Consider the following 16,340-nt stretch of genomic DNA (forward strand, 5'->3'; position numbering starts at 1 on the left):
TTTGTTGTGTCGCCTGTTACCATCACTTTTCGTTCAGTGTTTTTTCCGAGGTGAAGGATCGTAGCTATCATAATCCTAAAAAAAATATGTGGTATTATGAAAACGTTTCCACATCATGGAAGAGCCAAATATTATTTAACTGAAACATTTCTGTGAAACCCGCAAGAACACGCCAAGGACTTTCACTAAACAACTAGTGTCGGTAAGCAATTTTTACTCCAATTTTCTTTTTGTTGCATGAACCATACTTCACAACGCCGCGAACCGACGATCACAACGCCGTCAATCACAATGCTCTGCCGTGCGGATCACGAACCCACTGGCCAGTGGTGAAAGAGTCAGAGTATAAGAACGCAATGTACGGATCATGCTAGGAAACAGATCCGATCGAATAAGTCTCTTCTATGCACCCCTAGAAGAAAAGAGAAAACCTTTTCTAGTCATGCAGCATCCTCTCGAACGCATAAAACTAGAGCAAGATTGCCAACACCGATGCCGATTGACCGATGCACCTTGCATTATCTCCGGTTTTAGGTGAGGCCACAGGACGAACAACTGAACAAGGAAAGAACAAATGTATGTCACCCGCCAAAGAAAAAGGAAGCAGATGTACCATGTCTATGGGCGTGTGGACAGAGGTGACATCGCAGTGGGTGCACGAGTCGCTCATCATGCATCTGGTTAGAAGAATGTTTAGGATTTCTCTCGCACAAATGCAAAAGTACTGCATCTGGCTAAAAAGAATTAAAGTATTGACTGGTACTCTCCCTTTTTACAGAAAAGTCAAAGACCATATATGCAGGAGCGTTGCTATACACCCGGCTTTTCGCACTAATGTGAGGTGGAAGTATACAGGGCGAGCGCCCAACCTCACCCTACCGGAGTGGGGGGCGGGTTTGGCTAGCGACCAAAAACCTAGCCGCCGCCGCCAAGAGAGCCATCTTTCCGGTGCCGTTTTTCGGCGGCTCTCCTCCGCCGGCGACCTCTTGGTCGTCGGTCGTGAGGGGGGTCGCCGGATCCCGTGCGTGTGGATCATTTTTGCTTTAGGTTTAGAGCCCTAATAGCTTAGGTTTTTAGATCGTTCGACGTCTTGGCTTCTACGCGGCGACGATGATGCTGAATAAAGAAGCTCCAGGTTCTTCTCCGGCGAGGCGATCGTCTCTTTGCTCGGTGATGGATTTGGGAACCAGTCTGTTCAAGCGGGGATATCGTGGCGGCGACGGCATCCTTGTGGTGGACTTGTGTCCTCAGGCTCCGCCGTTGCGACGACGTCTGCTCCAGCGTCGGCGCGGAGCTTGGGAGGTAGTTCGGGAGCAGATGCAGATTGTGATCTGCATCGACGACATCTGGAAAACAGAACATGTGTTGGGTTCATGGTTGATGGATGGCAGGTATGGTTTCGTACTTCGGCGTCTTAGTCGTTGTGGGGTCTCAGATCTGGAGTTTGATAGCGTGTCCGGGGTGTTGCCCCGGTCTGATTCGTTCAACGGCAATGGCTTCATCTTTGGTGAGCCACCTTGGAGGTCCGCAAAGCTGCATATCAGCGATGGAGCCGCGTCGAGCTCGGGTGAGGAGGTGATCCGTCATTTTTTTTCTTCGGTGGCTGCTGTGGTGGTGTCGGAGGCAAGTGACGGACGTTGGTGTCAAGCTTAGCAATGTTTTACTATCTTTTTAGTTTTGTCATGTCGGTCTTTACGTGACTTGTAATTTGATCCTTATGATATGAATGAGACATGTATTACCATGCAAAAAAAAGAGGTGAAAGTATACATGTGAGTTAAAAGTTTCTAATTTTGGGTGAACAAGCTTCTTGGGAATGGGAGCACTAAGGACATCTTCAATGCGGACCGTCAAACGACCCGCATATGTCTGGACGTGTTGTGTCATCCAACCGGTCTGTCGAACGGTCTGGACATGTCTTTTTCCCACAAACCGGGGACAAAACAGCGGGGCTTTGCGGGCATCCGGACTGCTGCCACGCCCCCGTCTAACCGCGCTGGCCCACCCAAAGCCCTTACCTTGCCCGCACCCGATTTCCTGTCCGAAATGGTCAGCATCGCTCCAGAGCGTAAGTGCAACATTCTTGCCCGACCAGAGCAGACGCGACCTCTCACTGGCGGCTGCATTGAAGCGGCACGTCGGCCGAGAGAGCACCGCCTGCACCGCTTCCGGTGCACGCGACTGCTCCGCGTTCATACGACACCATGGCTGGCCATCCGTCAGTCCTTTTGTTGCCCACATTAATGACACGCGGTTACCGGAGAACCAACTCAGGCGCCACCCATCCGTCCGCCTGCCGTCCATCATTGTCATTCGCCCGCTATACAAAATGATGCCCCGACCATAGTCGTAGTCATCCTCCTACGATCACTTTCTCCTCCCCGCACCATTCCCACCATGGCCTCCTCGCGCTCCAAAGTTCTCTGAGATGGAATGTCGCTGAAGCAGAAGAAGCAGACTATCGCCATTGTTGTCGGTTGGCAGGCCAGCAGGCAACCGGAGGCTGACGACGTCCCAATGTAGGACACGGCCAAGGACGAGCCGGCGCCACCCTCCTCGCCGGCGCCACCCTAGACGGTGCATTACACGATGACCATCGGTGAGGCCCTGCCTATTACATGGACATAGTGCTGGAGGGGCTGGACGAGTAGTTTTGGAAGCCAGGAGCACCAGCAGGCCGAGGATCAGCTCGTCGTCGGCAGAGCGATCGCGCCGGACGCGGACGTGGTGGAGCAGGCGATGCTGCTCGAGTCCTACTGCTCCGCCCGCGAGATCCACCTCAACTGCTGGCGGTACCGCTAGCGTCAGGCAGAACTGGAGGCCAACTACAAGGAGTTCAACGAGGTGGCGGACGTGTTGGGGAACGTAGTAATTTCAAAAAAATTCCTACGCACACGCAAGATCATGGTGATGCATAGAACCGAGAGGGGAGAGTGTGTCCTCGTAGACCGAAAGCGGAAGCGTTAGAACAACGTGGTTGATGTAGTCGTACGTCTTCACGGCCCGACCGATCAAGCACCGAAACTACGGCACCTCCGAGTTCTAGCACACGTTCAGCTCGATGACGTCCCTCGAACTCCGATCCAGCCGAGTGTCGAGGGAGAGTTTCGTCAGCACGACGATGTGGTGACGATCTTGATGTTCTACCGTCGCAGGGCTTTGCCTAAGCACCACTACAATATTATCGAGGTGGACTATGTTGGAGGGGGGCACCGCACAGGGCTAAGAGATCCAAGGGATCAATTGTTGTGTCTATGGGGTGCCCCCTTCCTCCGTATATAAAGGAGGAGAGGAGGGGGAGGGCCGGCCCTCAACTATGGCGCGCGGTGGGAGTAGGATTCCCCCCCCCCTTCCATATAGTAGGACTAGGAGTCAAGGAAAGGGAAGAAAGATGGGAAGGAAGGAGGGGGCGCAGCCCCTTCCCCTAGTCCAATTCGGACTAGGCCTTGGGGGGCGCGCGGCCTGCCCCAAGCAGCCCCTCTCTCTTTCCCGTATGGCCCAATAAGGCCCAATACTTCTCCCTGGCGAATTTCCGTAACTCTCCGGTACTCTGATAAATACCCGAATCACTCGGAACCTTTCCGATGTCCGAATATAGTCGTCCAATATATCGATCTTTACGTCTCGACCATTTCGAGACTCCTCGTCATGTCCCCGATCTCATCCGGGACTCCGAACTCTTTCGGTACATCAAAACACATAAACTCATAATATAACTGTCATCGAAACCTTAAGCGTGCGGACCCTACGGGTTCGAGAACAATGTAGACATGACCAAAACAAGTTTCCGGTCAATAACCAATAGCGGAACCTGGATGCTCATATTGGCTCCCACATATTCTACGAAGATCTTTATCGGTCAAACCTCATAACAACATATGTTGTTCCCTTTGTTATTGGTATATTACTTGCCCGAGATTTGATCGTTTGTATCCAATACCTAGTTCAATCTCGTTACCGGCAAGTCTCTTTACTCATTCCGTAATACATCATCCTGCAACTAACTCATTAGTTACAATGCTTGCAAGGCTTATAGTGATGTGCATTACCGAGTGGGTCCAGAGATACCTCTCCGACAATCGGAGTGACAAATCCTAATCTCGAAATACGCCAACCTAACATGTACCTTCGGAGACACCTGTAGAGCTCCTTTATAGTCATCCAGTTACGTTGTGATGTTTGGTAGCACACAAAGTGTTCCTCCGGTAAACGGGAGTTTCATAATCTCATAGTGATAGGAACATGTATAAGTCATGAAGAAAGCAATAGAAACATACTAAACGATCAAGTGTTAAGCTAACGGAATGGGTCAAGTCAATCACATCATTCTCCTAATGATGTGATCCCGTTAATCAAATGACAACTCTTTGTCCATGGCTAGGAAACATAACCATCTTTGATAAACGAGCTAGTCAAGTAGAGGCGTACTAGTGACACTATGTTTGTCTATGTATTCACACATGTATTATGTTTCCGGTTAATACAATTCTAGCATGAATAATAAACATTTATCATGATATAAGGAATAAATAATAACTTTATTATTGCCTCTAAGGCATATTTACCTCAGTCTCTCACTTGCACTAGATTCAATAATCTAGTTCACATCAACATGTGATTCAACACCAATATTCACATCTGTATGTGATTAATACCCATAGTTCACATCATCATGTGATCAACACCCAAAGGGTTTACTAGAGTCAATAATCTAGTTCACATTGCTATGTGATTAACACCCAAAAGAGTACTAAGTTATGATCATGTTTTGCTCGTGAGAGAAGTTTAGCCAACGGGTCGTCACATTCAGAGCCGTATGTATTTTACAAATATTCTATGTCTACAATGCTCTGCACGGAGCTACTCTAGCTTATTGCTCCCACTTTCAATATGTATCCAGATTGAGACTTAGAGCCATCTGGATCAGTGTAAAAGTTTGCACCGATGTAACTTTTACGACGAACTCTTTATCACCTCCATGATCGAGAAACATCTCCTTAGTCCTCACTAAGGATATTCTTGACCGCTGTCCAATGATCTACTATTAGATCAAAATTGTATTCCTTTGCCAAACTCAAAGCAAGGTATACAATAGGTCTGGTACACATCATAACATACTTTATAGAACCTATGATTGGGGTATACTTTTCATTTTCTTTCTATTTTCTGCCGTGGTCGGGATTTGAGTCTTACTCAATTTCACACCTTGCAACACAGGCAAGAACTCCTTCTTTGATTGTTCCATTTTGAACTAATTCAAAATCTTATCAAGGTATGTAGTCATTGAAAAAACTTATCAAGCATCTTGATCTATCTATATAGATCTTGATGCTCAATGTGTAAGCAGCTTCACCGAGGTCTTTCTTTGAAAAACTCCTTTCAAACACTTCTTTATGCTTTTCAGAAAATTCTACATCCAATTAATAATATGTCATTCACATATACTTATCAGAAAGGTTGTAGTGCTCCCACTCACTTTCTTGTAAATACAGGCCTTTCCAAAAGTCTGTATAAAACCATATACTTTGATCAACTCATCAAAGCGTATATTCCAACTCCGAGATGCTTGCACCAGTCCATTGATGGATCGCTGGAGCTTGCACATTTTGTTAGCACCTTTAGGATTAACAAAACCTTCTGGTTGCATCATATACAACTCTTCTTTAAAAAATCCATTAAGGAATGCAGTTTTGACATCCATTTGCCAGATTTCATAAAATGTGGCAATTGCTAACATGATTCGGACAGACTTAAGCATAGATACGAGTGAGAAAATCTCATCGTATTCAACACCTTGAACTTGTCGAAAACCTTTCGCAACAAGTCGAGCTTAGTAGATAGTAACACTACTATCAGTGTCCGTCTTCCTCTTGAAGATCCATTTATTTAACATGGCTTGCTGATCATCGAGCAAGTCAATCAAAGTCCATACTTTGTTCTCATACATGGATCATATCTCAGATTTTATGGCCTCAGGCCATTTCGCGGAATCTGGGCTCATCATCGCTTCCTCATAGTTCGTAGGTTCATCATGGTCTAGTAACATGACTTCTAGAACATAATTACCATACCACTCTGGTGCGGATCTTACTCTGGAAGACCTACGAGGTTTGGTAGCAACTTGATCTGAAGTTTCATGATCATCATCATTAACTTCCTCGCTAATTGGTGTAGGAATCACTGGAACTAATTTCTGTGATGAACTACTTTCCAATAAGGGAGAAGGTACAATTACCTCATCAAGTTCTACTTTCGTCCCACTCACTTCTTTCGAGAGAAACTTCTTCTCTAGAAATGATCCATCTTAGCAACGAATAACTTGCCTTCGGATCTATGATAGAAGGTGTACCCAATAGTTACCTTTGGGTATTCTATGAAGACGCACTTCTCCGATTTGGGTTCGAGCTTATCAGGTTGAAACTTTTTCACATAAGCATCGCAGCCCCAAAATTTAAGAAACGATAACTTTGGTTTCTTGCCAAACCATAGTTAATAAGGCGTCATCTCAACGGATTTTTTGATGGTGCCCTGTTTAAAGTGAATGCAGCTGTCTCTAATGCATAACCCCATAATGATAATGGTAAATCGATAAGAGACATCATAGATCGCACCATATCCAATAAAGTGCGGTTACGACGTTCGGACACACCATAACGCTATGGTGTTCCATGTGGCGTGAGCTATGAAACTATTCCACATTGTTTTATATGAAGGCCAAACTCGTAACTCAAATATTCTTCTCCATGATCAGATCATAGAAACTTTATTTTCTTGTTATGATGATTCTTCACTTCACTCTGAATTTCTTTGAAATTTTAAATGTTTCAGACTTGTGTTTTATTAAGTAGATATACCCATATCTGCTCAAATCATCTGTGAAGGTCAGAAAATAACGATACTCACCACGAGCATCAACACTCATTGGATCGCATACATCGGTATGTATTATTTCCAATAAATCAGTAGCTCGTTCCATCGTTCCGAAGAACGGAGTTTTAGTCATCTTGCCCAAAAGGCACGGTTCGCATGCATCAAATGATTCATAACCAAGTGATTCCAAAAATCCATCTTTATGGAGTTTCTTCATGCGCTTTACACCGATATGACCCAAACGGCAGTGCCACAAATAAGTTGCACTATCATTATCAACTTTTCATCTTTTGGCATCAATATTATGAATATGTGTATCACTATGATCGAGATCCAACAAACTATTTTCATTGGGTGTATGACCATTGAAGGCTTTATTCATGTAAACAGAACAACAATTATTCTCTGACTTTAAGTGAATAACCATATTGCAATAAACATGATCAAATCATATTCATGCTCAACGCAAACGCCAAATAACATTTATTTAGGTTCAACACTAATCTCGAAAGTATAGGGAGTATGCGATGATGATCATATCAATCTTGGAACTACTTCCAACACTCATCTTCACTTCACCCTCAACTAGTCCCTATTTATTTTGTAACTCCTGTTTTGAGTTACTAATCTTAGCAACCGAACAAGTATCAAATACTCAGGGGCTACTATAAACACTAGTAAAGTACACATCAATAACATGTATATCAAATATACCCTTGTTCACTTTGCCATCCTTCTTATCCACCAAATATTCAGGGCATTTCCGCTTCTAGTGAGCATTTCCTTTGCAGTATAATCACTCAGTTTCAGGCTTTGGTACAGCTTTGGGCTTCTTCGCGGGAGTGACAACTTGCTTGTCATTCTACTTGATGTTCCCTTTCTTTCCCTTTGTGCTTTTTCTTGAAACTAGTGGTCTTGTTTAATCATCAACACTTGATGTTTTTTCTTGATTTCTACCTTCGTTGATTTCAGCATCACGAAGAGCTCGGGAATCATTTTCGTCATCCCTTGCATTATAGTTCATCACGAAGTTCTAGTAACTTGGTGATGGTGACTAGAGAACTCTGCCAATCACTATCTTATCTGGAAGATTAACTCTCACTTGATTCAAGCGATTGTAGTACTCAGACAATCTAAGCACTTGCTCACTAGTTGAGCAATTCTCCTTCATCTTTTAGGCGAAGTATTTGTCAGAAGTCTCATACCTCTTGACACGGGCATGAGTCTGAAATACCAATTTCATCTCATGGAACATCTCATATGTTCCGTGATGTTTCAAAAACGTTTTTTTAGTCCCGGTTCTAAGCCATAAAGCATGGTGCACAAAACTATTAAGTATTCATCATATTGAGCTAGACAAACGTTCATAACGTCTGCATCTGCTCCTGCAATAGGTTTGTCACCTAGCGGTGCATCAAGGACATAATTCTTCTGTATAGCAACGAGGATAAACCTCAGATCACGGACCAAGTCTGCATCATTGCTACTAACATTTTTCAACTTAGTTTTCTCTAGGAACACATATAAAAACATAGGGAAGCAACAACGCGAGCTATTGATCTACAACATAATTTGCAAAATACTACCAGGACTAAGTTCATGATAAATTAAAGTTCAATTAATCATATTACTTAAGAACTCTCACTTAGACAGACATCTCTCTAGTCATCTAAGTGATCACGTGATCCAAATCAACTAAACCATGTCCGATCATCACGTGAGATGGAGTAGTTTACAATGGTGAACATCACTATGTTGATCATATCTACTATATGATTCGCGTTCGACCTTTCGGTCTCCGTGTTCCGAGGCCATATCTGTATATGCTAGGCTCGTCAAGTTTAACCTGAGTATTCCGCGTGTGCAACTGTTTTGCACCCGTTGTATTTGAATGTAGAGCCTATCACACCCGATCATCACGTGGTGTCTCAGCACGAAGAACTTTCGCAACGGTGCATACTCAGGGAGAACACTTCTTGATAATTAATGAGAGATCATCTTAAAATGCTACCGTCGAACTAAGCAAAATAAGATGTATAAAAGATAAACATCATATGTAATCAAAATATGTGATATGATATGGCCATGATCATCTTGCGCCTTTGATCTACATCTCCAAAGTACTGTCATGATCTCTATCATCACCGGCACGACACCATGATCTTCATCATCTTGATCTATATCAATGTGTCGTCACATGGTCGTCTCGCCAACTATTTCTCTTGCAACTATTGCTATCGCATAGCAATAAAATGAAGCAATTATTTGGCACTTGCATCTTATGCAACAAAGAGACAACCATAGGGCTTCTGCCAGTTGCCGATAACTTCAACAAAACATGATCATCTCATACAACAACTTATATCTCATCACGTCTTGACCATATCACATCATAACATGCCCTGCAAAAACAAGTTAGACGTCCTCTACTTTGTTGTTGCAAGTTTTACGTGGCTGCTATGGGCTGAGCAAGAATCGTTCTTACCTACGCATCAAAACCACAACGATAGTTTATCAAGTTAGTGTTGTTTTAACCTTCTCAAGGACCAGGAGTAGCCACACTCGGTTCAACTAAAGTTGGAGAAACTGACATCCACCAGCCACCTGTGTGCAAAGCACGTCGGTAGAACCAGTCTCGCGTAAGCGTACGCGTAATGTCGGTCTGGGCCGCTTCATCCAACAATACCGCCGAACCAAAGTATGACATGCTGGTAAGCAGTATGACTTGTATCGCCCACAACTCACTTGTGTTCTACTTGTGCATATAACATTTACGCATAAAACCTGGCTCGGATGCCACTGTTGGGGAACATAGTAATTTCAAAAAAATCCCTACGCACACGCAAGATCATGGTGATGCATAGCAACAAGAGGGGAGAGTGTGTCCACGTACCCTCGTAGACCGAAAGCGGAAGCGTTAGAATACCGCGGTTGATGTAGTCGTACATCTTCACGGCCCGACCGGTCAAGCACCGATACTACGGCACTTCCGAGTTCTAGCACACGTTCAGCTCGATGACGTCCCTCGAACTCTGATCCAGCCGAGTGTAAAGGGAGAGTTCCGTCAGCACGACGGCGTGGTGATGATCTTGATGTTCTACCGTCGCAGGGCTTCGCCTAAGCACTGCTACAATATTATCGAGGTGGACTATGATGGAGGGGGGCACCACACACGGCTAAGAGATCCAAGGGATCAATTGTTGTGTCTATGGGGTGCCCCCTTCCTCCGTATATAAAGGAGGAGAGGAGGGGGAGGGCCGGCCCTCAACTATGGCATTCCATGGGGAGTCCTACTCCCACCGGGAGTAGGATTCCCCCCTTTCATGTAGTAGGAGTAGGAGTCAAGGAAAGGGAAGAAAGAAGGGAAGGAAGGAGGGGGCGCAACCCCTCCCCCTAGTCCAATTCGGACTAGGCCTTGGGGGGCGTGCAACCTGCCCCAGGCAGCCCCTCTCTCTTTCCCGTATGGCCCAATAAGGCCCAATACTTCTCCCGGGCGAATTTCCGTAACTCTTCGGTACTCCGATAAATACCCGAATCACACGGAACCTTTCCGAAGTTCGAATATAGTCATTCAATATATCGATCTTTATGTCTCGACCATTTTGAGACTCCTCGTCATGTCCCCGATCTCATCCGGGACTCCGAACTCTTTTGGTACATCAAAACACATAAACTCACAATAAAAATGTCATCGAAACCTTAAGCGTGCGGACCCTACGGGTTCGAGAACAATGTAGACATGACCGAAACACGTTTCCGGTCAATAACCAATAGCGGAACCTGGATGCTCATATTGGCTCCCACATATTCTACGAAGATCTTTATCGGTCAAACCGCATAACAACATACATTGTTCCCTTTGTCATCGGTATGTTACTTGCCCGAGATTTAATCGTCGGTATCCAATACCTAGTTCAATCTCATTACCGGCAAGTCTCTTTACTCATTCCGTAATACATCATCCTGCAACTAACTCATTAATTACAATGCTTGCAAGGCTTATAGTGATGTGCATTACCGAGTGGGCCCAGAGATACCTCTCCGACAATCGGAGTGACAAATCCTAATCTTGAAATACACCAACCCAACATGTACCTTCGGAGACACCTGTAGAGCTCCTTTATAATCACCCAGTTACGTTGTGACATTTGGTAGCACACAAAGTGTTCCTCTGGTAAACGGGAGTTGCATAATCTCATAGTCATAGGAACATGTATAAGTCATGAAGAAAGCAATAGTAACATACTAAACGATCAAGTGCTAAGCTAACGGAATGGGTCAAGTCAATCACATCATTCTCCTAAAATGATGTGATCCCATTAATCAAATGACAACTCTTTTGTCCATGGCTAGGAAACATAACCATCTTTGATAAATGAGCTTGTCAAGTAGAGGCATACTAGTGACACTATGTTTGTCTATGTATTCACACATGTATTATGTTTCCGGTTAATACAATTATAGCATGAATAATAAACATTTATCATTATATAAGGAAATAAAAAATAACTTTATTATTGCCTCTAGGGCATATTTCCTTCAGGACAAGGTGTGGGGAGAGAGCGACGACAAGGAGGACATCGCCGGCTCCGCCAAGGGCGCATCCCACCGCCGTGACCACAAAGTCGGCATGTCCACCGGCGCCACCGACAGCGGTGAAGTGGAGTGCATGGTAAGACGCCGCTGCTCGGGTCCCAGGAAATCCATCGCTCTTCCCCTTCGCCTGAAGCCAAGCTTGGCGGGCTGATAATTGTTGTCATATTAGTCACTCAAGCTGTGATGGCGGAGGCTGCAGAGGCGGAGCTGGAGAGCGCCGAGTCGGAACTGGAGAAGGCAAAGGCAAGTGCAGGAGCTTCAGTTCTCGGGGCTCATAGCCGGACATGGGGAACGGGCGCCAGCGATCATTTAGATTAGGTTTAGATTAAAGTATGTCTGAAATTATAACTCTAGAGTCGGACGAGCTCCGCTTTTAGTTGAACTATATCCGAAATGTAATGAATTTCATACGGTTTATATGAAGTCCAACGTGTTTACATGAATCTCATACAGTTTATACGAAATCCGCCGTGTTTGCATGAATTTCGTCCGGCTAGTTAAAAAGTTGTTTTAAATGTATACGAGCAACATTGGTTGGCGCCTCTGGCATCACTGTCCGCAAGCTGGTCACCCTCTGTCCGCGGACAGATGCCGGAGCAAATTTGCATGTCAGCTAATGTGAGGTGGAAGTATACCTGTGTGGTAAAAGTTTCTTACCAAAGTAGTGACATCATCCCCAATCCACTCCCATGTATAGTGATCTAAGCATTCTTATTTTCTTTATAGCGTTTAGTTTCATGTCTTTAAGAGTGCATGATTTCCTGATTATTTGAGATAGAATAAGTGAAATTATCTATGTGAGGAGATTGATGAGTTCCCGTGAGAGGCATGCCAATGTTGGTATTAGGGCCGGACAATATGTATCTGAAATAATTAACAAAAGCGTTAGCAATTTGCTGTGGCTTAAAATGAATAACATCATTTCATCTTTGATGAAGACGATCGTGTTTCTTCTCCTTCTCTTTGGCATAGCGTGGTGAAAGTATCTAGGGCGTATTTGGTTGCCCGCATCGAGCCCAATCAGGCCCGCGTGGGAAGGGAGAGGCCTGTTTGGTTGCCTGGTTTCATTGTTGGGCCTGCATCGCATGCTTCTCAAAGCAGCCCAGAACCTGGCTCGCTGGAAACGCTCGGATCGGTAGTTTCTCGTGAGCCAGGCTGAGTGTGGCGCAAGGTCGCATGGGAGGGTGCGAGGCGAGGGCGAGGGGGATGGCGGGAGATGGAAATCTGGCGCGCCGTCCTGGCGCAAAATCTAGCCCCACCCCCTTTCACTCGCTCACCCATGGCCACTGCCCTCCTTTCTTCCCTACTACCTCACCACCGGCGGCGGCAGCAATTTTAGATCTGCACTAGAGGGGGCGGCGGCGGCGTTTGCCGCAGATCTGGTGCTCCCCTTATTGTTGGCCACCGTTGGTCGACCTTGTCTATGCCATGGCTCCCCCTAAGCCGTCCTCGTCTCCGATGCTGGTAAGCAGCACCCCCTCCCCCCTTTGTTAGCTCAGTGGTTAGGCTGTTAGGCTAGGTGTAGGATCAATTTCCCATTGAACGAACCGTCGATGTCGACTAGGTTATGGACGCACGGATGAGGCTGATAATCCAGGCAGCAGCAGTGATTAGTGTGATTCAGGCATGGGTCATGTTCATGCACTAGAGAGTTGTTCATCGTGCTGGGAGACCTTTGATCCTCTATGGTCTATTGTTTCCCGAGGAACAGGAGAGGATCCAAAATCTGAACTACATCTACAACTGCAATGACGTCGAGGCTCTGTGGATGCTTCGAATGAAAAGAGCACTATTTGCCAGGCTTATCAAGACCTTCAGGAGCAGGGGGATGCTACAAGATAGCATCAACACCAGTGTCAAAGACCAAGTGGCCATGTTCCTCCATGTTGTTAGCCATAACCAGAGGTTCAGGGTCATTCAAAACATGTTCAGGAGATCAATGGAGACCATCTCTAGGTACTTCAAGCAAGTGCTTTTTGCTATTGGGGATCTTAGAGGATAGATGATCAGGAGACCATCTGGTCAAACTCCGTCCAAGATTCGCGGAAGCCCAAGATGGTATCCATACTTCAAGGTGAGCATTGACAATATACACTATTCATGGCTTGATATGCTTGTATTGTTCAAGTTGAGCACTAACACAGGCTTGTGATGCCATTTTCAGGATTGCATTGGGGCAATAGATGGTACTCATGTTACTGCCAGAGTTCCTAGGTCACAGTCTGCAGCATACATGGGGAGGAAGCACTACACAAACCAGAATGTGCTTGTTGCTGTTGACTTTGATCTGAAGTTCACATATGTGTTGGCTGGCTGAGAGGGGTCAGCGCATGATGCTAACATTCTCACTGACAGGATGACTCGACCTGATGGGATCAACATCCCCGACGGCAAGTTCTACCTTGGAGATGCTGGCTTTGCATGTCGGCCAGGTATTCTTTCACCCTTCAGGAAAACCAGATACCATCTCAATGAGTTCTCTGGTAGGAACTATCCTAGGACTGCACAGGAGCTATTTAATCTCAGACACTCCAGTCTTAGAGTAACTGTTGAGAGGGCATTTGGAGCTCTGAAGAATAGGTTTAAGATCCTGGATCAGAAGCCATTCCACCCATACTGCACTCAGGTTAAGCTAGTACTTGCTTGTTGCATTCTGCATAACTAGATCCTCCACTGGGGCTTTGATGAACACGTGCCTGAGGAGGAAGAGGTCGAGCCTGACGATGTTGTTAGCTTCGGCCATGGTGTGGAGGCATTTGACAATGACGCTTGGAAGAATAAAAGGTTGGAATGGGCAGAGGTGATGTGGCTTAACAGAGGTCAGTGCGGGATTTGGAGAAGTTGGAAGAAGAAGAAGAAGAAGAAGAAGAAGAAGCAACAGTAGCAGAAGCACCAGCAGAAGCAGAAGCAGAAGAAGAGGAAGAGGAAGATCTGGTACAGCAACACCGATGAACTATCCCCTATTTAGCCTATGGCTCTTAATAATTTGAACTGTCATTTGATAGTAGTTAGGATGAACTGTCATTTGTTTAAGTAGCTGGCGCTACATGTTCAGATTCTGCGTGGTAAGCTCACCACTAGTTAGAAGTGGTGACAACACCTTATGCAGGTTGCAACCAAACACCATGTCATATTTGCACCTAATGCAATGCGGGCAACCAAACATCGGATCAAAAATGGTTGTCTCATGCAACTAGGGGCATGCGGGCAACCAAACTATGTGCATCTGGTTTTTTTTGGGCTTGCATCCCCTCAAACCGGCTCAATAGAGCCAGACTCGCCGGGCCAGGCTGGATTGGCAATGTAACCAAACACGCCCCTAGTGTTTGTATCTTCATCTTTAGCCTGCCTTTTAGCCCTTTGTTTGTAAAATTCATTGAGTTTAGTAGATTTTGTTCATACCAGGTGATCTGTGAGTTTTTTTACCACATGATCTTGTTAGTGAAGATGCTTCATTTGGATTTAGTTAATTTTAAAAAATGATCAAATTTATTATAAAAGTTCATCGGAAGTACCAAGCATCTAAAAGTAATAAAAAATACAACGAGATTCCGAGACCACCGAAAGACCACTACTGCCGCCAGAGCAAGCCGTCGACGCGTCGATGTTGCCGCTCCCCTACCGGAGCGGGTTTGACCTTGTCAATGACAACCGGAAAGTCTTCATGCACGTGCCCCTAAGGACCAGTGCCTGGAGCTACAGTTGTCGCCGTTAAACCCTTGCATAGATCTGAAGCACCTCACCAAATATTGCCACATGACGAGAAACCCTTACCTCACCGCCCCAAGGAGATGGCGGGAATCTATGCGAGAGCTCTGTTGACTACTTCCAGACGGATGAACTTGAGGAGGATCGGGTCCCGGAAGATAAACTCAAAAAAGAAGCGCCGCCATCCATCCAAGTGTCGCGCCTGCCAGGACTAAAAAACCCTAATCTAAACTACCAATCGGAGCGGAGGCAAGGGGATTCCCCTCCCCTACCACCAGTCGTTGGATGGATTTAATTAATCTGATCTTCAATGTTAAGCTCTTGTTGGGTTGGTTTTTTCTTCCTACACCATTTCTTTAGTGTCCCTGACAGAGCGCTAGGGCATCTACAATGCAGACTCGCAAACTTCCTCCGCGTCTGTCCGAGGATAGGGGGAACCAGTCCGCGGACACTGATGCCGAAGGCCGCCATCCAACGCTGCATGCATACATTTCAACCACGGTTCAAACCAACCGTACAAAATTCTTGCAAAAAGGTCGATATTCATCAAAGTTCAGATAGGAAATAGCACAAATCATCCATACATATCATGCAAATAAGTCTAGTACTACAACGATTAACCGAATGTCCAACAAGTTTTCATCAATGGATCATGTCATCCCACACACTGCCCCTTCAGCTTCATCCAACTGTGTGTGTATGTAAATGACTGTCCCTGTGTCCTGCGGTACGCCACGACAGCGTGTGCGGGTTACATAATGTGTAGACCAATATTGAGTGAGTGAATGATTTAAACGAGTTGAGGAAAAAGAAGCAAAACTTACAATCTCCTTCTTTGCCACGTGCAATGACCACCTTGCCTCCAACTAACCAACCACGTGACAAAACTTGGTGATGATGGTTTGGATGGCGTATTAGTGATACGACAACGACCTCACATTGCGTTTTTGAATGATGTGCATGTTGTAGAGTGCAATGTGCTTCGTGCGTGAAACGATTCTTGCACTTGCTGCCAGAAGGTCCCCCCCCCCTCTGCTCCTGCCTACGAAATCCGCTGATACGGCCAATCACACATCGCACAACAGCTCATCCTCCATGGTTGGGTACCACGCCATCCTTCGTACTCTGAAAAACTACATGGCGTCCGAAATTAAGCTAAATGGCAT

This window comes from Triticum dicoccoides, chromosome 7B (genome assembly GCF_002162155.2).
Source record: "Triticum dicoccoides isolate Atlit2015 ecotype Zavitan chromosome 7B, WEW_v2.0, whole genome shotgun sequence".
In the NCBI taxonomy this organism is placed as follows: Eukaryota; Viridiplantae; Streptophyta; class Magnoliopsida; order Poales; family Poaceae; genus Triticum; species Triticum dicoccoides.